The sequence below is a fragment of the Apium graveolens genome, chromosome 1 (assembly GCF_009905375.1).
Source record: "Apium graveolens cultivar Ventura chromosome 1, ASM990537v1, whole genome shotgun sequence".
NCBI lineage: Eukaryota > Viridiplantae > Streptophyta > Magnoliopsida > Apiales > Apiaceae > Apium > Apium graveolens.
In genome coordinates this window covers 12,030,616-12,053,206 of record NC_133647.1, presented here as the reverse complement: position 1 = coordinate 12,053,206, position 22,591 = coordinate 12,030,616, and positions in this window count along the sequence as shown.

Here is a 22,591-nt window from a genome sequence, read left to right as displayed (position 1 = left end):
TGACTTGTTAATTGACTATCGGTCTATATATTCGGTGTTTACTTGATTATTGCATAACTTTCAATCCGTTAATCGGATTTGGGTAAAACGAAGGGTAGATAGAAGTATGTGTTGAATAGAATTCCATGAGTAAATTATTGATAGATGCTTATGATATGTGAGCAGAAGAGGCAAGACGTAGGAAAGGGAAATAGATAGTTGAAGAGTAAGACGCTTGTGATTGGAAACGAGTGCAGTGTAGTAAGCTAATATCAGGCAAGTGTTCTGAACTTTCTCGAGATATTGTAGTATTTGATAGTCAGATTGATATTGCAAGTGCTTTGAAGCACTGAAACCTAAACTCTGATTCCAGTTATTGTTCTTGAGCCATAAACCTTATTCTTTCTAGACCATTGATTGTTGTATACCTAAACACAAATCTCAAGTATACGATATTACTCCACAAATACATGTAAACAAAATCCCAAACACTGAACTGAATTACTTGTACATTCAATCCTTGTATCCTATGCTTTGAAAGCCTAAATCTTTGAAACCCTGAAATGTTGATTCCTTTGTTATCCAATTCTTTCATTACCCAGCATCCAAGCTTTTAAATTGCCTTATTGATCCTTACAAGGATTGAAACCCTTTCATTGTTAAACATTTATTGTTGTTAATGATTTCGGTTAATTGTTTATTATTGCATATTCTGTTATTATGTTAGAATTGGATTGGTTTTTATAAAATTGCGGACCAAATTCGTGGTCAGACCATATAATGGTCAAGTTAGGCCAATGTGTGCCTTGGATCCAGTAGTTAGAGCAATGCGGTGTGCCTTGCTCGGGGTTAGTGCATGACTGATCAGCAGCCTAACCTTGGTTTTTAAATTAAAAGTATAATATCCAATTCTAAATCATAATCCATTGTTCACTTGATATCATAATCATATTCACCTGATGATCATTATTCTCAGTTTGGTCATTGTGACTTGCTGAGCTAGTTAGCTCATTTGTGCGATGTTGTTTATATTCTTTACATTTAAAAAGGAACCAGTTGGTAGCAAGGATCCCCAGTCCAGCGCGAGAGCTAGGGGTCCAGGTTGAGAAAGCTGAGCTAGTAGGCTTCTTTTGGGATAATTTAAGTTTGTAAAAGTTTGTAATAATGTTTAATACTTAGTTTGAGTTTGAAATAGTTGGGATTTGAACGGTTTGTAATATATTAGTGTGTTTGGCTTGTGTGCATACTTTAACCTGTTACGGTCCGTGGTGGTTGGTAAGTAGGGTCACTGCATATATTATTATTATCTTTATTATTGTTATAAGCAGGTTATAATTAAGGTGTGTGTGTGGACCCCAAACTTCTGACCCGGGTTTGGAGGGCGCCACAGGTTTGGTATCAGAGCTACAGGTTATAAGTCACTGACACAAGCCTAGTTTGACGGGAATGGGTAGAGGGATAGGATTAGAAGTAAGGTATAGGATGATAGAACGTCGAGAGGTTGAGTGTTATGGTATAACCGGTATTAGTATAGTTTGAGTCGTGGTACGAGATTCTTATATTACGATATGATTTCAGATAGCAGAGATGGCCGACTCTTTTATTCCCGTATCAGTTGATCACTCAGAACCTTCAGTTGGAGCACCAACATCGGATCCACGTCCTGTTATTCCACCAGCATTGGCTATTCTACCTCCACCGGTGTTGCAGCCCGTACCATTGCAGGCTATTCCACCTCCAGGCATGAGGCCACCTGTTAGAGGACCCCCACCTGCTGATTCAGGCTTTACTAGTCATTCAGTCACAGGAGTACCTTTCCAGTTCTCTTCCTATCCTATCCCATATCATCAGTTTGAGGCTTGCCTTATGGAGCAGCGATTCCTAAAGGGTCAGATCCAGGAGTTATTGCATATCATGCGTACCAGACAGATGGGGAGTGGTGAGAGGCGACTTAGGGAGAGGCTTCAGGCGTTTCGCAGAACAGCTGCTGTGAGGATTGCTGAGGCTACACATGAGGACATCACCCCTGATTTCCTAGTGGAGTGGGCTAAGTGGGTTCTAGAGGAGCTTGAGAAGATAGGAGGTCCAGATTTGCCATGAGCCAGAGATTCAGAGATGGAGATGCTGAGCAGTGTTGTTATGGTTATGTAGTATGTACAGTAGTTTGTAGTGTGTATCAGTAGACTCTTGAGTTGTATTTATAGACTAGCGATGCTGACTAGTGAGTAGGTTGTTGTACCCTTTTTGCTTTTACTTTCGAAGCGTCTTTACGCTTGTACTACCTAAAACTTTTGATCTATATATATCAGTACCTTTTTCCTTTCCAACACTGTCATTTACTTTATTACACCTGTTTTACTTTACCTTATTTATTGCACCAGTATACCCTGTGATACCATGTACCCTGTTTTCCATAACTGTTTATATTCTGTAAAGAAGCATGCAATTTACTTAGTTACAACTGTTTTCAAAAAGAGATATTCCTATTTTACAAAACTTTTCTTTTATACAAAGATTTAATTCAAAAGCTAAATAAATTGATTGATTCTCTACAGAAAATGCCTCCCAGAAGAAATACCCGCACCAACACCCAGAATGAAGAAACCAACAACAACAATAATAACAACCAAGATGATATAAACCAGAATGTGAACCCAGGACCCATGGACCCAGCAATAGCCCAGATTCTTCAAATCTTGGCCCAACAAACAGTTCATCTGGCACAACAACAGCAGAGACAGACCAATCCCCAGGTAACTTTCAAAACTTTTCAGGCAGTAAACCCACCAGAATTCAAGGGTTCCTTAGAACCAATTGAAGCAAATGTGTGGTTAAAGGAAATAGAAAAGGCATTTGCCTTGGTAAAAGTGAAAGAGGAACAGAAGGTTGAATTTGCAAGTTACTATCTGAAGAATGAGGCCACCTATTGGTGGGAGATGGTGAAGACATTGGAAAGCACAGATGTTATTACTTGGGAAAGGTTTAAGGAATTGTTTTTAGAAAAGTATTTTCCTCAGTTTGTTCAGGATCAAATGGAGCTGAAGTTTTTAGAATTAAAGCAAGGGAACATGTCGGTAACAGATTATGAGGGGAAGTTTGAGGAATTGTCAAGGTATGTGCCGTCGTATGTTGATACTGATAGAAAGAAAGCTAAGAGATTCCAGCAAGGCTTGAAGCCATGAATCAGAGGGAAGGTAGCTATTTTTGAATTGGATACCTATGCCGGGGTTGTACAGAAAGCTATGATCGCAGAGACAGAGAGTGAGATGTTCCAGAAAGAAAAGGAAAGCAAGAAAAGGAAAGTTGAGGGAAGTGAGGATCAATCACAAACAGGGAAGTTTCCAAATTTTAAGAAGGGCAAGTTTCAGCCAGGGAGAAATTTTAATTTCAGGAGATAAAATGCAGGAGACGGAGGCCAGGGCAATCGTCCAGCTAATATGAATCAGCCGAATCAATTGAGATTAACTTTTCCAAATTGTCAAGTATGTGGAAAGAAGCATGGGGGAGTTTGTAACAAGTTGAATGTGGTATGTTTTAAATGCAACCAGAAAGGGCACTACTCGAGGGAGTGCCGAAATCAGCCAGCAAGAGAGCCAGCAAATAAGGATCAGCCTATCTGGAATCCAGCAGTGAAGGTTCCAGCCATTGGATTTACATGCTTTAAATGTGGGAAGCCAGGACATATAGCCAGGGATTGCAAGACACCAGCCCCAGTCAGTAATGCATTAAGGATTATGGGATCTACCCCAACAGTGAATGAGACTCCGAGGGCTAGAGTTTTTGACATGTCGGTGAAGGATGCGATCCAGGATATGGATGTCGTGGCAGGTACGCTTAATGTGAATTCTTTATGTGCCAAAGTGTTAATAGATTCGGGAGCAACTCGATCGTTTGTTTCACAAGATTTTGTTAGTAAGTTAAATTGTCCAGTTGGGTATTTAAATGAAATAATGACTGTGGAATTAGCAAATCAAGAACGTGTAACTGTTAACCAAGTTTGTGGGAATTGTGAGATTGAGATTTCTGGTAGTAAGTTTTGTGTAGATTTGATACTGTTTAAGTTAGGAGAATTTGACATTATATTAGGGATGGATTGGTTATCTAAGCATGATGCTCAAATAGATTGTCAAAATAAGAAAGTAATGGTGAAAACGCCAGACGAAAGAATAGTAACATTCAAGGGACAGAAGCAGGTAAAGAAGTTCTTAACGATGATTCAAGCCAAGAAGTTACTACGACAAGGATGTGAGCATTTCGTAGCACATGTGATCGACAGAGTCAGGAGCCAGCAAAACTTGAAGATATTCCAGTTGTGAAGGAATTTTCAGACGTGTTTCCCGACGAGTTACCAGGACTTCCTCCAGATAGAGAAATTGAATTTGCAATCGACTTAGCACCTGGAACCGAACCAGTATCCAAGGCCCCGTACAGAATGGCGCCTGTTGAGATGAAAGAGCTAGCAAAGCAATTACAGGAATTGTTAGAGAAAGGAGTAATCAGACCCAGCGTATCCCCATGGGGAGCCCCGGTATTATTTGTTAAGAAAAAAGATGGAAGTATGAGACTGTGCATCGACTATAGGGAGCTCAACAAGTTGACAATCAAGAATAAGTATCCGTTACCCAGAATTGATGATTTGTTTGACCAATTGAAGGGAGCCAAGTATTTCTCCAAAATCGATTTAAGATCAGGATATCATCAATTGAAGATCAAACCAGAAGATATACCAAAGACAGCTTTCAGAACAAGGTATGGACATTACGAGTTTTTAGTGATGTCTTTTGGATTGACCAACGCCCCAGCAGCGTTTATGGACCTGATGAACAGAATTTTCAAGGAATATTTGGACAAGTTCGTTATAGTATTTATAGACGATATTTTGATCTATTCAAAGACGGAGGAGGATCATGTGGAACATTTAAGGACAACTTTGGAGATTTTAAGGAAAAAAAAGTTATATGCTAAATTGTCGAAGTATGAGTTTTGGCTACAGGAAGTTCAGTTCTTATGACACATAGTCAGTAATGAAGGGATCAAAGTGGACCCGGCAAAGATCGAGGCAATTACGAATTGGGAAAGACCGAGAACACCCACTGAGGTAAGAAGTTTCTGGGGTTTGGCAGGATATTATCGACGATTCGTTCAGAATTTCTCAAGAATTGCAACACCATTGACAAAGCTTACACGAAAGAATGAAAAGTTTATATGGAATGACAAGTGCGAAGAAAGTTTTCAGGAATTAAAGCGGAGATTAATCACAGCACCTGTTTTGTCACTTCCAGACGATCAAGGGAATTTCGTAATTTATAGCGATGCTTCTTACAAAGGATTAGGATGTGTTCTTATGCAGCACGACAAGGTGATTGCGTATGCGTCAAGGCAATTGAAACCACACGAACAGAAGTACCCTACTCATGATTTGGAGTTAGCAGCCATAGTATTTGCTTTGAAGATTTGGAGACATCATTTGTATGGAGAAAAATGTGAGATTTTCACGGATCACAAAAGTTTGAAATATATATTTACCCAGAAGAAACTTAATATGAGACAAAGGAGATGGTTAGAATTGATCAAGGATTATGATTGCTCGATTAATTATCATCCCGGTAAGGCGAACGTTGTAGCAGATGCGTTAAGTCGGAAGGAAAGGTTAAATGTGTTATCCGTACCTGAAGAGATATATAAAGAATTTCAAAAATTGGAATTGGAGATTAGAATTTGCAAGCCTGAGGAAGCAAAAGTGTACGGTATGATTTTCCAACCGGAGTTATTGGAGAAAATAAAGAAATGCCAGAAAGAGGTAATGGATCAAGATATAAATAGTTTGGTAGGTGAGGAATTATGCACGCAACAAGATGATCAAGGTATTCTTAGGTTTTCTTCACGAATTTGGATTCCACCAGTAACGGAGCTGAAAAATGAAATTTTACAAGAGGCACATAGTTCAAGATGTTCCATCCATCCAGGGAGTACCAAAATGTACAAAGATTTAAAGAAGAATTATTGGTGGCCAGTTATGAAGAGGGAAATTGCGGAATGGGTTAACAAATGCTATACCTGTCAGAGAGTTAAAGCAGAGCATCAGAGACCAAGCGGATTGCTACAGCCATTGGAGATTCCAGAATGGAAGTGGGAACATATTACGATGGATTTCATAGTTGGATTACCAAGGACAAGGACTAATCATGATGCCATTTGGGTTATAGTAGATAGACTTACCAAGTCAGCTCATTTTCTGCCTATAAATGAATGATTTTCGCTCGACAAGTTAGTTTATATGTACTTGAAAGAGATCGTAGTTCGTCATGGAGTTCCAGTGTCTATCGTATCTGATAGAGATCCAAGATTTAATTCAAGATTTTGGAAGAGTTTTCAAGAATGTTTGGGAACAAGATTGAATATGAGTACGGCCTATCACCCCCAAACGGATGGCCAAAGTGAAAGAACGATCCAAACAATCGAGGACATGCTACGTGTTTGTGCTATTGATTTCAAAGGAGGTAGGGATGAGCATTTACCCCTGGTAGAGTTTGCCTATAACAACAGTTATCACGCCAGTATTGGGATGCCACCTTATGAAGCCCTTTATGGACGCAAATGTAGATCTCCAGTATATTGGGACGAAGTAGGAGAACGTAAAATACTCGGACCTGAATTGGTGCAGCAGACAAAGGAAGTTGTTGAAATTATCCAGAAAAGATTAATAGCCGCACAAGATCATCAGAGGAAATATGCAGACCAGTCAAGAAAAGACATGGAATTTAAAGAAGGAAGCTTGGTATTATTGAAAGTATCACCGTGGAAAGGACTAACGAGGTTTGGGAAGAAAGGGAAGCTAAACCCAAGATATGTCGGACCTTTTGAAATCCTAAAGCGTATTGGCAAGGTAGCTTACGAGTTGGCGTTACCTCCGCACATGGAGCACATTCACAATGTTTTTTACATATCAATGCTTAAGAAATATAATCCAGACTCCAGGCATGTAATAGAATATGAGCCAATAGAACTTCAAGCAGATTTATCATATGTAGAGAGTCCGATAGAGATTTTAGAGGAAAGAGAGAAAGTATTGAGAAATAAAGTGGTAAAGTTAGTAAGAGTATTGTGGAGAAATCCAAAGGTTGAAGAGTCAACCTGGGAGTTAGAAAGTGATATGAGAGAAAAGTACCCTCATTTATTTTCTTAGAGATTCTGAGGACAGAATCCTTTTAAGGGGGGAAGGATGTAATATTCGGGATATATCGTGTAATTATTTTTGCTATTATATAATTATTATGTGTGTTCAGTATCTATTATGTGAGCTAATTATTAAGTGTTATCTGTACTTGAATATTCAAAAATAATATTAATTGAGTATTTTAATTTTTATATGTCCAAAATAAAATATAAATAATTATCATATCTTCCTAATTATTTTTATGTTGGTTTATGGATTTATAAGAATCATATGAAATTTCTAAAATCTTTTTCCGGGTAATTAAAATCTATTTTATAAAAACGGGAACCAACCGACGTCACCCGTTGTTACGTTTTTGGAACCCGAAACTCTTTCGAGAACTCCTTCCTAACCTAATTGTAATATTCCGAGCATTTTCCATGTTTCGACTTTTTCGATCCGGCGTACGGTTTGTCCTGCGCGGGTCCCGGCGCAACATTTTCGATACAATATTCGTTTCGATAAATCAATAAAACCCGTATTTTCGATAAACGGGAGCTTTTTATTAAACTATCACAATTATCACTTCGTAATACGTGTAACCAGGCGCTGAGACCAAGACCGCAGTACAAATTGTACTGATTTGGATAATTATCCCGAAAACCGATACCGTTTGGATCAGTTTTTACAAATAAACGTACCGTTTTATATCCGGAATGATCCAACGGGATACAAATTTTCCGTAATTATAAATAGCCTTTTACCGTATTTTATTTCGTATCAAAATCATTTGCAGACAGATAATTATATAATTTTCAGAGAAAAACCCTAATTTCCTAAAACTGTTCTAAGAATCAAACAAGCATTTGGAGGTGTTATTGAATTCGGTTTGGAAAGCTCGAGTAACCAATCTGAAGGTCTTGAAGAGCTCTACCAGATTCTGTAATCCATACACCTGCAGAAATCAAGGTTATTTTTCTAAAAATTTATTTATTTTCGAATTTATTTTATTAAAAATATGAATTTTTGTTCGGATGATTGTTTGTATGATTTGATGATTGCATGTTGTAGAGCTTGTTTTCCTGATGATTTTCATATGTCATACGTCTGATTTGGAGTTCAATAACATGTTCAAATTTGAGTTTGATTTTCGAATTTTAAAATTAGGGTTTATAACCCGTATGAATGTCCTTAATTGAAATTTGGGGGTTTTTTATTCTGTGATAGGTTGATGTTGTGTTATAGTGGGTTGTGTTCTCTGTGAAATTTGCAATCTAGTCGTATAAGTTTCATGAACCAACGAGGTCTGTAGAGAAGGGAGTTGTGTTTTGAAGTTTTCCGATGTTCGCCGGAAACTGGAAAATTTCACGGCCAAATTCCGGCCAACTCAGGGATTGTTAGGATGAATTGATTGCATGGTTGTGTTCCTGGTGTTGTGTAGATGTGATCTGGAGGTGATGGTGGCCTGAGCATCCCTGGAACGTGTTCTCCGGCCATCCCCGACTGTTTTCCGGCGACCCCCTGGAAAATTACAGTTTAGTACCTATAGTTTTGAAAACGATGCAGCTTGGTCCCTGTAGTTTCCAGACTTCGCAAAAATTGGATTTCTGTTTTAAAAATATTTAAAAATCATATTTCCTATTTATTTTTATTATAAAATTCGTTTTTAATTTCTGAAAATTCTAAAAATTATTATTTTAATTCTGAAAATTATTTTTAATTCACAAATAAATCTAAATTAATTAGTTAATTAATTTCAGTTAATTTCTAATTGATTAATTGGTCAATTAATTCGAAAATTAATTGATTAATTAATTTAATTAATTATTAATTGATTTTAATTGATTATTTAATTAGATTTAATTATTTAAAAATGATTTAAAAATTCTGAAAAATAGTTTCGAGCTTTAAAATATTATTCTAAATTATTTCCAAGGCTCGCTAATTATTCTAAAATTATTTCGGAGCCATAATTGGCCAACCGAACCCTGTTTATTAACCCGAAATTGATCCAACGACCCGTTTTAATTCCGAAAAATGTTTTAAAAATCATTTTAAATACCAGAAAGCCTATTTATGACCCGAGACTTCTTTATAAATAATATATCATTAATTACGTGATGTATTATGTGCTATATGTGACTTGTTAATTGACTATCGGTCTATATATTCGGTGTTTACTTGATTATTGCATAACTTTCAATCCGTTAATCGGATTTGGGTAAAACGAAGGGTAGATAGAAGTATGTGTTGAATAGAATTCCATGAGTAAATTATTGATAGATGCTTATGATATGTTAGCAGAAGAGGCAAGACGTAGGAAAGGGAAACAGATAGTTGAAGAGTAAGACGCTTGTGATTGGAAATGAGTGCAGTGTAGTAAGCTAATATCAGGCAAGTGTTCTGAACTTTCTCGAGATATTGTAGTATTTGATAGTCAGATTGATATTGCAAGTGCTTTGAAGCACTGAAACCTAAACTCTGATTCCAGTTATTGTTCTTGAGCCATAAACCTTATTCTTTCTAGACCATTGATTGTTGTATACCTAAACACAAATCTCAAGTATACGATATTACTCCACAAATACATGTAAACAAAATCCCAAACACTGAACTGAATTACTTGTACATTCAATCCTTGTATCCTATGCTTTGAAAGCCTAAATCTTTGAAACCCTGAAATGTTGATTCCTTTGTTATCCAATTCTTTCATTACCCAGCATCCAAGCTTTTAAATTGCCTTATTGATCCTTACAAGGATTGAAACCCTTTCATTGTTAAACATTTATTGTTGTTAATGATTTCGGTTAATTGTTTATTATTGCATATTCTGTTATTATGTTAGAATTGGATTGGTTTTTGTAAAATTGTGGACCAGATTCATGGACAGACCATATAATGGTCAAGTTAGGCCAATGTGTGCCTTGGATCCAGTAGTTAGAGCAATGCGGTGTGCCTTGCTCGGGGTTAGTGCGTGACTGATCAGCAGCCTAATCTTGGTTTTTAAATTAAAAGTATAATATCCAATTCTAAATCATAATCCATTGTTCACTTGATATCATAATCATATTCACCTGATGATCATTATTCTCAGTTTGGTCATTGTGACTTGCTGAGCTAGTTAGCTCATTTGTGCGATGTTGTTTATATTCTTTACATTTAAAAAGGAACCAGTTGGTAGCAAGGATCCCCAGTCCAGCGCGAGAGCTAGGGGTTCAGGTTGAGAAAGCTGAGCTAGTAGGCTTCTTTTGGGATAATTTAAGTTTGTAAAAGTTTGTAATAATGTTTAATACTTAGTTTGAGTTTGAAATAGTTGGGATTTGAACGGTTTGTAATATATTAGTGTGTTTGGCTTGTGTGCATACTTTAACCTGTTGCGGTCCGTGGTGGTTGGTAAGTAGGGTCACTGCATATATTATTATTATCTTTATTATTGTTATAAGCAGGTAATAATTAAGGTGTGTGTGTGGACCCCAAACTTCTGACCCGGGTTTGGAGGGCGCCACAGGTTTGGTATCAGAGCTACAGGTTATGACCATACAACAGATGGAAGCAAGGACCAAAATTGAGCAACAGTTACCAAGGAACAGGCGGCACCGGACGTCGAAAGGAAAGAAAATCCTGACCTGAGGGATTAAAACCCGAAAGAGAGAGTCCAACTAACGAACAGGGACTGTGTTCGTGTATTTGTGCTGTGGTTTTTCTATTTTTTTTATTTGTATGCTGTACAATCACTGCAGTACATCTTGTAGTACAACTAGTAGTACAATTCTTGTAATTTAAATACGTATATTGAAGATTCCGAGACCTGGTTAATCCTGAAATTCAAAACTAACGGACAAAGGTGCACGCGAAACAATTTTAGAAAATTATGAAAATAATCTTAAAATGTCATAAATATCCCGAAGTTTACAAAAACATAAATTTTGTAATTTTAAAATAATTTCCGAAACGTAATTCATACCCGTATTTTACAGTTAACGAACCGAGGTGTACTTGAAACAAATTCAGAAAATCATGAAAATAGTCTTAAAATATTAAAAATATCCCGAAGTTAATAAAAACATGAATTTTTGAAATTTTAAAATGATTTTTTAAAATACACTTTATATCTGCTTTTATAAATAAAGCGAAACAACGAGCGCGTGAAATTAATCCCGAAAATTTCCCAAAATAATTTTAAAATTCTCGGAATATTCCAAACTTAAATAAATATGACTTTCATAATTTTTGAAGAATTATAGAATTAAATATGGATTTTACAAATAAAAGCAATTAGAAAATCATTTAAGGATAAATAATTAATGAAATATTGATTTCTCAATTTTATAAAATCCTAAAAATAATTATTGTTGGGTCCCAATGTGTTTGTAGAAGGGGGGGTTGAATACAAACGGTAGCAAATAATCGAATAAATGCGGAATAAAAAATGTGAAACAAAATTCAAGTTAAATAAAAATATTATTAAACTTGAAAGGTGTTACAACAACTGTATCGATTACAAGGTATTAATCTCAAATCAATTATCACAAATCTAGAATAAATTCGACATGAACTTTTTCTATTTTTGTAATAATTAGAATCAAATGCTAAACGCGATTTGAGATTAAGTTCTAGGGATTTTGATCCGCTAGATTGTTACACAAGAACAAGATAAATAATTCTAGTGGTTTGGATTTAACATTAACAAACTAGAATTTTGATCTTGATGTAAGCAGATGAAAAATGAAATATTTGCTGCGGCTGCTGTGTTCTTGACTTGTGTGTTGGATATTTTTTGAGATGCTGCTTTTCTGCTTCTATTTAATCAACAGCTGAATAGAATTTAATTGGCATGACAATCCTATAGCTGGCAAGACTTTCGGTAGGACAATGGATTGAACTAGCAAGACAATCTGAATGAACTAGCATGACAATCAGAATGAACTAGCAAGACAATCCTTCTCCTAGTATAACTTTCGGTGAGACTATTGAAAATGGCCTAGCATGACAATCAGTATGACAATCCTGATTGTCATGCTAGTTCATTTTCAATTGTCTTGCTGATTTAATGCAGATTTTAATCCAATTTAAATTCTGAAAATTCCTAAAATTAATTCAGAATTAATTAATCAATTAATTCAATTAATAAATAAATTATTCTTCGCAGATATAATTTATTTTCTTAATTAAATTAGATGACTTAATTAATTAATAGAGAATTAATTCTAGTCTTCAACAGCACCCATCCTTCTGCAAATCTTCTGAAAATCACTGAAAATTATGAATCAATTCCACCACTTCAACGTTGACACTCGATGTACTGTCTGGTTCATGAGTGACTAACTTCCGTGACGTTTCTTCATGTCTTGACTTTGACACTTTGATTTTCTTCAGATTAAATCCTTGTAATTAATGATACTCTGACGAGATCTCTGTCATTTGATTAAATCCACGATCTTGATTTATATCACTGAGGCATGATCAACTTCTTGAACTTCTTCCAGTGAATTACCTTCTCAAGTCTGTAGATGAACCTTGTTTCTGAATCCTTTGACAGATATTACTTTGCGAGATCTCTCTGACGGTCGATCCACTATTTACTTATTACATTCTTATTTGAGTTGAGTTGAATCCTCGAATATACAAATAGGCTATGACATATGACTTACAATCTCCCCCTATTTGTTTGTTAGACAATAACACACAAATACCTAGAGGATAACTCAACTAACAAATAAGAAAAAGATATAAACAGAAATACAAAGTAAATAGTAGAAAAGTTCTGGACTAGATTTAACATTTTCCAGATTCCAAGTAGATGTTCCTCTAGACTGAACATATCTTCAAGTAGTTCCATCTTCATTTGTACAACCCCATTTCCTGTTGAGAAGCCCATATCTCTTGCTTCTCCCCCTATGAGAATCAACTGATTAAAGAAGATCACCTTCGTTTTACCACCTCTCCCGTACAATAGGATCCGCAGATAAAAACCAATGGTACTCCCGTAACAGCTTCTTCCCTTACTAGGAAATCACCTTGTGTTTACCACCTCTCCCGTACAATAGGATCCGTAGTTACAAACAACAATGGTGTGGTGTAGTGTACATTTTTAGGATCTTTTTCTTCCTCCCTGCTATTTCTCCCCCTTAGTTGAGGAATCCTCCAAACTATTACTTAAGCTTTTATCTCCCCCTTAAAGAAGGAATGTATGCCGTCGTCTGAAGGAGTTCTCATATTTCACTTGGTTGGAAAAGAAATAACAAGTAGTTTCTCTTTCTTCCTCACTGTGAGTGTGTGATTGTGTTTTAGTGTACCTCACATGTGTTTCACTCTTCTCTCCACTCGTGTTTACACTCATTCTCACAAGTGTATCACTCCTCTCATAGCTCCAAAAATCAGCTATACCTGCAAGGAAAATCACCTTAGCCATCCTTAAGGAGGTCACAGGTGGTGCAATGGGAGTTCACAAATCCCCATCCTTGTTAAACTCGTCAGATAAATCTGAGTCATAATCTACAAGTTGCTAGTTTCCCTTTTAGGGTTCCAGATTTGAATTCTGGGAAGGTAAACAATGATCCAACGAATTTAGCATAAAGATCAAAGTTCCCTTCTAATGTATGTGAAGACATTTCCTTGTGACTCATCAGGTAATATCTGAATCATTGTCAACAAGTTGCCGATCTGCACCTATGTCAGATCCACTATCCGCAGATGCATCCAGGGGATTTAAGCCTGGGGAGGTAGACACTGACCACTGACATATGGCTTTTGGATCAGTATCCTCTCCTAACACCTGTAAAGGCAATTGGTCCACTAACGAACCTTGAACAATCGAATCTGACCTTAAAATGGTCGAAACTCTTGTTTCCGTCAACTCATCCTTTGTGTGTGTAACCTCTCCTTGTGCATCAAGAATTGATTATGTTTGAAGTGGTGACACTACATCGGATACCTTGGCCGACAGGCAAAATTCAATAGACTCACCCTGTTGAGAGAATGAATCTAGTAACTGTTTTTGTGCCTTTTCAGCCATTACATATTTTTGAGAAGATGTATGGGGGCTAGCAGTTGTCTCGGTTTAAATACTACTCATCTATGTAGGAGACAGAGCTACTGTGTTGACTACAGAACCTTCCTTATTTGGTGCACTAAGGCACTATCTTCCTCACGCTCATTCATACTACATTTTGTGGTAAGAGAGTGTTGGTTGGTTCTGTTTTTGTGTTTGTCTTTACAGTTTGGGATAGACGTTGTGGGTTTTCAACCTCATGACTGTCAATGAAAGAAAGTCATTGGAGACTGAACCTGTAACACAGAATATATGGTAATAGAGAGAAAATGATTTACAATAGTGATTTCAAAAGATTTTACATGACATAAAAAATCACTAATGTAGAAAGAAGTTTGATTTTGTTTTTCAATATGAATGAGTTTTTGATAAAACATTGATCACTTAGGGTAAAGTCTAAGTAATTCTCATTCATGTCAAAAGCTTACAAATATCTGCAACATAATGTTAACAACATATCATTGACCGATACTTGTCAAGTACTTTAGATACTAATTGTTATGTTGCATTAACAATATACCACTGCACATATAAAACAATATGATTGTGCCTAGTGATAAGAGAGTTATAAATATGACGACTCTACTTATTCATATAAAATTGTAACTGCAGTTAGAGTGCCATACCATGTCCTTGACGATTGCTTGAGCAGTATACTAGTTCATACCAACCTGAAGTGAGATTGTGAAGAAGAGATTGCATAGTCCAATAGATCTGCAGCTGCAAAGTCCATGAACTGTGGTGCACTGACTTCCTCTTTTAACTCACCAACCAGGAGTACACTTGTACACATCTTACTAGAGTACAATTCCAAGTGTAATGTGCAGCAAGTGCCTGATATGTCGTAATATTCTCAAGTCTCGTCACTGGTGCTATATGTTAGATACTGCTTCCTGATAATAACCTAGCACAATATACAAAATTACAATGATAACATTCCCAGCTTGCAAACAGCCATATCCCTCAGATAAACCTTTGCTGTTATCTCCAAAGGTAATCAGGGGGCCAGCTTTCTCAATCCTCATTTGATAGCAGGGCTCTATCTCCGGTCATATGTCTTGATGATCCACTGTCAAGAATCCACACTACCGGTTACACCTGTTTAATGCCCTGCACTTCAAATGGATTAGACCTTCTTCGGAACCCAAACTTGGTTGGGCCCGGCATACTTGTAGAATTGTCCTTTGTCAGGCAAAACAACATTTTTAATTTTAATGGTCTCAACTTTCTCAATGACTGAACATTTGACCTTGTAAACAGCGTTAACAAATTTCTGTTTAAGCTTAGGCACAAATGTCTCCTTTCTAGCCTTAGAAGGACTAGCAGTCTTAGACCTATCATGCTTCTTGTTATTCACATGCTGACGAGGAGTAGTCTTATCATTAGACACATGCTTACCATTAAAATAAGCATACATCATATTAAAAGCACAAGACATACAATTAGCAACACCACATGCTTTATGAGAGTGATTAACAGCAGGCAATTTATGCATGGTAGACATGGCATTATTGTTATCCAACTCATGTGTGTCTGAGTTAGTCTCAGTTGCTTTCACAACTTTGACTGGAACTTTCGACTCACTTGACTTGGAAACAATCTTCTCATTAGCATGATCCTCAGCACGTATTTCTTCTTGAATAACAGAAGAGGTCGCATCAAATGGTTCAGCAATTGATGCTTTATAGAGGGGTTCATCAACACCCTTAAGCACATGTGGTACTTCCCTCCCTTTAGCACAGACATGAGGAGGGGAGTTTATGCCTAATTCTCCAATAGCAACATTGTAATCATATCCTATTCCAGATGTTTGATTAACAACTTGCTTACTGTAGAACTCTTTAGCCTTCGAACAAGAATTGAAGTAGGCTCTAACCTTAGTCTCAAGACCGGTGATCTTGTCTTTGAGAATAGTTTCGAGTTTTCTATAACAGTCAACTCTATTCTCTAGAAAAGATACCTGTTCTTTTAATTTGTCTTGATTAATGTGCACAAGTCTTAATTCATTGACCTCTTTCTCAAGGTCTGTGATCTTTGAACTTAACAGTTCATTATCACGACGTGCACAATCTAAGTTACCTCTTAGATGATAAACCATTTCAGCATCAGAAAGTTTTACCTCTATTCTTGACGATGAAGCTTTTCCATCAATAGCCATAAGAGCAAGATTTCCTTCATCTTCATCTTCACTGTCAGTATCATCCCAGCTTCTTCCCTTTGCCAGATAAGCCCTTTCAGATTTCTTTCTTACTTGCTTTGGCTTCCTACATTCTGTGGCAAAGTGTCCCAACTCATTGCAGTTATAGCATCTAATGGTGCTTCGATCAACCATCCCTGTTTTGTACCCACCACTGCTGGTGTTAGAGGATGAAGATCCACCTTTCTGGAATTTGTTGTAGTTGGACTTGTACTAAAGCTTGGGATTCCTCCTGAATCTGACATTAGAGAATCTCTTGACAATTTGGGCCATTGATTCATCTTCCAATTGCTCCAGCTCTTCCAAGGAATAAAAATCATCACTTGATTGATTTATAGTAGGAGGATCATATTCTGCTACTAACTCATTTTCCTCACCCTTGGAAAACTGTACCATTCTTTCTAACTGTTGAGATTGTTGTTGTTGTTGACCTTCAGCTACAAGTGCAGTAGATGTGCTGACCATTCTATCCTTCCCGTAGACCTCCTTCTGTTGAATCTGCTCCAACTCATAGGTTTTTAACACTCCATAGAGCCTGTCCAAAGAAATCTCACTCAGATCTCTAGCTTCTCTAATGGCAGTGATTCTATGTTCAAGATGAGCTGGCAGTGTTAAAAGGAACTTTTTGTTGACCTCCCTGATTGAATAATACTTTCCATTGATGTTCAGGTTGTTGATCAACGCATTGTACCTCTCAAATACTTCAGTAATTCCTTCTCCTGGATTTGATTTAAAATATTCATATTCAGAGGTTAGGATTTCCAACTTTTTCTCCCTAACTTCCTCTGTGCCTTCATTAATCACCTCAATAGTTTCCCACATGTGTTTGGAATTTTTACAGTTCATCACATGTCTGTTCATCAAGGGATCAAGGGAATCAATTAATATTAATTGAAGGCTGGCATCCAAGGAGGCTTCTTCCTTCTCAGCAGGAGTAAAATCTTCAGGCTCTTTTGGATAGGTTCTAGCTTCAGTAGTCACCACACCATCTATTATTACCTCCGGTTCAATAACCATCAGAGTTTTTATACCCTTCTTTAACAAGTTTGAATATTTGGGATTTGCAACTTGTAAAAATAATAGCATCTTCTTCTTCCACATGATATAATTCTCTTTATCAAATTGTGGAATTTTAACGGTTCCAACTTTATGTGAAGTCATTATGAATTTTTGAATAAATAAAAATTCAAGGAGTTGAAAAATCACAAAAGTCTAGGATCTTGATTTGTTCGTTAATCAGAAGGCTCTGATACCAATTGTTGGGTCCCAATGTGTTTGTAGAAGGGGGGGGTTGAATACAAACGGTAGCAAATAATCGAATAAATGCGGAATAAAAAATGTGAAACAAAATTCAAGTTAAATAAAAATATTATTAAACTTGAAAGGTGTTACAACAACTGTATCGATTACAAGGTATTAATCTCAAATCAATTATCACAAATCTAGAATAAATTCGACATGAACTTTTTCTATTTTTGTAATAATTAGAATCAAATGCTAAACGCGATTTGAGATTAAGTTCTAGGGATTTTGATCCGCTAGATTGTTACACAAGAACAAGATAAATAATTCTAGTGGTTTGGATTTAACATTAACAAACTAGAATTTTGATCTTGATGTAAGCAGATGAAAAATGAAATATTTGCTGCGGCTGCTGTGTTCTTGACTTGTGTGTTGGATATTTTTTGAGATGCTGCTTTTCTGCTTCTATTTAATCAACAGCTGAATAGAATTTAATTGGCATGACAATCCTATAGCTGGCAAGACTTTCGGTAGGACAATGGATTGAACTAGCAAGATAATCTGAATGAACTAGCATGACAATCAGAATGAACTAGCAAGACAATCCTTCTCCTAGTGTAACTTTCGGTGAGACTATTGAAAATGGCCTAGCATGACAATCGGTATGACAATCCTGATTGTCATGCTAGTTCATTTTCAATTGTCTTGCTGATTTAATGCAGATTTTAATCCAATTTAAATTCTGAAAATTCCTAAAATTAATTCAGAATTAATTAATCAATTAATTCAATTAATAAATAAATTATTCTTCGCAGATATAATTTATTTTCTTAATTAAATTAGATGACTTAATTAATTAATAGAGAATTAATTCTAGTCTTCAACAGCACCCATCCTTCTGCAAATCTTCTGAAAATCACTGAAAATTATGAATCAATTCCACCACTTCAACGTTGACACTCGATGTACTGTCTGGTTCATGAGTGACTAACTTCCGTGACGTTTCTTCATGTCTTGACTTTGACACTTTGATTTTCTTCAGATTAAATCCTTGTAATTAATGATACTCTGACGAGATCTCTGTCATTTGATTAAATCCACGATCTTGATTTATATCACTGAGGCATGATCAACTTCTTGAACTTCTTCCAGTGAATTACCTTCTCAAGTCTGTAGATGAACCTTGTTTCTGAATCCTTTGACAGATATTACTTTGCGAGATCTCTCTGACGGTCGATCCACTATTTACTTATTACATTCTTATTTGAGTTGAGTTGAATCCTCGAATATACAAATAGGCTATGACATATGACTTACAATTATTATAATTATAAAACCATAAAAACAATTTTAGAAACACTTCTAATATTTATACAAATAAATTTGCATTAAATCCACTTTTAAAAGTGAAAGAATTCAATACTATTCCTTAATTAACCACGCGGACAACCCGGTACACCAGAAATCACATATAGATAATAATCATGGCGGTCAAAACCAATACACATATTTTATTTATCTAATAATTCCATATTTACATATTTAAATAATTCAAAAATACGCGAGTCGTTATACGTATTTTCAGGAAGAGTCTTTATAACAATCCCTTTTGTACCATTAGATTTTCTATTCCAGATCAGGAAGAAGAAGTCAGTGAGATCAGCGTAACATTTGGGGTTGTATAAATTTTTGGTCTTGATACTCTTGGGTTATTTGAAAATTCTAAGTCATAATAGTTTTAATTTTCATAAAAGTTTGTAATAATATCATTTTTATGTTTTGGTTGGTATTTGTACTTGTTTCATATTTTATCGTTTATAGGTCATGTAGTGTCTCGGGGTTGTTATTTTATTGCAGGATTAATTATAACTAAACTATATTGGTGTCCTGACTTCTCGATCTTGACCCCGGACCTGAGATCACATAGGGGGTTTTTCTTTTGAGAGAAAAGAGTTTTTTTTTGCAAATACGAATTTGAGAGTAGAAAAACTTAAATATAAACTTGTGAAATGGGTTTTAAACTTGCTTATAAATCCAAAATTATAGTTTTTGGATTATTATCTCCATGTACCAGCATATGTTCCTTTTCAGTTGCACAAACTTGTTCTATGCATAATAATCTAAATTCAAAATTTTCACTAGTTGGGGTTTAAAATCTTGGTACAAAGTTTGAGAAGCTTTAAACAAAGATAAAAACAAAATATGAATCATAGATATATGTAAGGGATTCAAAACCTTATTTGTCCTCTACTTTAAAAGAATTGCATTAATAGGAGATGACTAGAGAAAATTTGACTATGTTTATTAAGTTTGATTGATTCATAGAATTATTCAAATTTGTAAACTGTAACTCGTATTAATATGCATGCAACAAGATTTGGTTGTAATATATACATTTAGATATCAAATAAGAAATTGTAGGGTCTGTAATGTGTTTGTGTGAATTTTGTAAAATACAGTTTTAAAATGAATAATTATAGTATATAGAAGTTCTCATATACAAGTGTGAATCTTGATCAAATTAATTGATGATTTACTAGAGTTCTAATTCATCTTATTTGTTAGTTTTAAATTTGGTTAATCTTGTTGACATACAAAATTGTGAATTTTTCCATTGTCGTTTTTAATTTAATCCTTGATTAGTATATTCTACGAGATCAAATTATTCAATACTATAAATGTGGTATGAATATCCTTTTTCGGATAAAAAATTATTTAAATAATTTGTAAGGTAATACAAATTCTTAAAGAGGAATTTTTTTTATTCTAAATTTTTTTCTGCATGATGAATAAAACGAGAACTAAAGATAATCTTGAAAAAGGTAATTTTGACTAAATGCATATATATTCAAAATTATTTGTAATCTGAATATGTGAATCGAATGTCATATATCGGAAACACACTAATAGAACAAATTAGAAAGTGAGCATTCATTAATATTTTAAGATACTCAAAGAAAGACATGAATTTTGATAAGAAAACAAGGATATGGGTCATATATGAGCAAATCCCAAAATAAGAGGAAATATAATATAAAAGGTAAATCATTATTTATTTTGATAAAAATAATATTAATAAATTAATTTTATTGAATGGTTTTAATAATACAGTGCATAGAGTAATATTGTTAATACCTAATTTATTTTAGAGAAATTATTTAATAAAGATCATAACAAATGTTCATACAACATTTTAGATTTTAACACGTGTTTAAATTATTTATATTGTTTAATTTTTATATGTCACTTGTACATGTGAAATAGAAGAAATGATCACACTAATTTTTATTGTATATCTTATTGAAATTTATAACTTTTTCATCTCTCTTATGTGTTTGTCTTTTTAAAATTTACTAGCTTAAATCCCGTGCGATGCACGGGTCCCTGTAAATATTTAATTTTTTTTATTATGCTATATTATAAATTTAAAATATTTATATAAATATAAATATATAAGAATAATAACTTTATAAAAAAATTAATAGGATTACCTCCTATTTGTTTATACTGAGATGTCCCTTCCAGTATTTACATTTCAAAATTTTCCAAAATTAGTAAAGTTTTTATAGTTTTTAAAATAACAACATCCACTACTTATCTCCACTATACCGACTTTACACATATAATATTAATCGGTCCCACTACTTTACTCACTTTTTTAACTTTTCTCCATTACTTTATCATTTTTTCTTAAACTCCGTGCCCAACCCAAATGTAAATATTTGTGAGGGACGAAGGGAGTATCTAGTAATTTAATAATTTAGTAGTTGTGACTATAGTTTAGTAGGGTTTAATAATTTAGTAGTTTAGCGGATATATAATACTATTTATATATTTTTTAATAACTAAAATAGGGACCGTTCAACCAAATTATATCTCATTCCGGTTATTATAGCATAATATAGATTTTCAAAAAAGAGAAGTCCAACCTAGTCAATAATACCAAAACTTCATAATCTTTTATTAAAATTTATGTTGTAATAGATATTATAGGCATTAAGATTTTACACTACATATAATATCACACTGATATTTGTCCTCATTACAATAGGAATGTACATTACAACACCAGAGCCACTTCCCTCCTGATAATCGTGGCAAACAGTAGCCAAACTTTATGTTACCGTAACCCCCTTCTAAATTTGAATTATTGTCTTCATGTACTAGCATAGATTCCTTTTCGGTTGCACCTGTATAATAAAAGTAAACAACAAATAATGAAGCACATTGACAGAAATTAATATATTTTGAATTTTGAAAGTGTATTTCTCAACTATGTTTGAGTTTTTATTATATAAAATTTCCCATATACACACTTTGGTTAGTGTGGATGTGTGGGCATGTATTATAATTTATAAATTCATAACTGCTGTGTATCAAATTGATTTATATAATAATTATAAATTTAACAAACTCAACAAGATGTATGCCGAATATATACTAAATTCTCAATCAAAATAAGCGTGAACAATATACTTAAACAATAACTTTGACATAAAATTTGTTTTGATAAATTTTTTACCATAAGCAATTTCTTTTAACTTAGTTACCATACACAATTAAATGTATGAATATATAATTTTGTGTATATATTACAAACGAAATACTATTAGTGGAGAAAAATATGTATTTGAAAATTACATGGCATAATAGCTTTAGTTATTTTCAACTTGAAAAATAAAGTATAGATAAATTAAAAGGTTTTTAAGTATTATGATCAAATAAAATAGTGAATTTCATCTTTTGTAAAAAGTTGTACAAAAATATTTGCATGAACAAATATAAATCTATTTATAACATAAAAACTAAAATTAATGTAGAGGTATGTACTTACAATCATGAAAAGATAACTCAGCTACAAGAACAATGAAAAAGAGAGCTAGCCCAAATTTTGTTGAATTAGCCATTTAAACAATTTTGAAACTAGCAGCAATAATTATCAAAGGATTGGTTGAATGAGAATGTG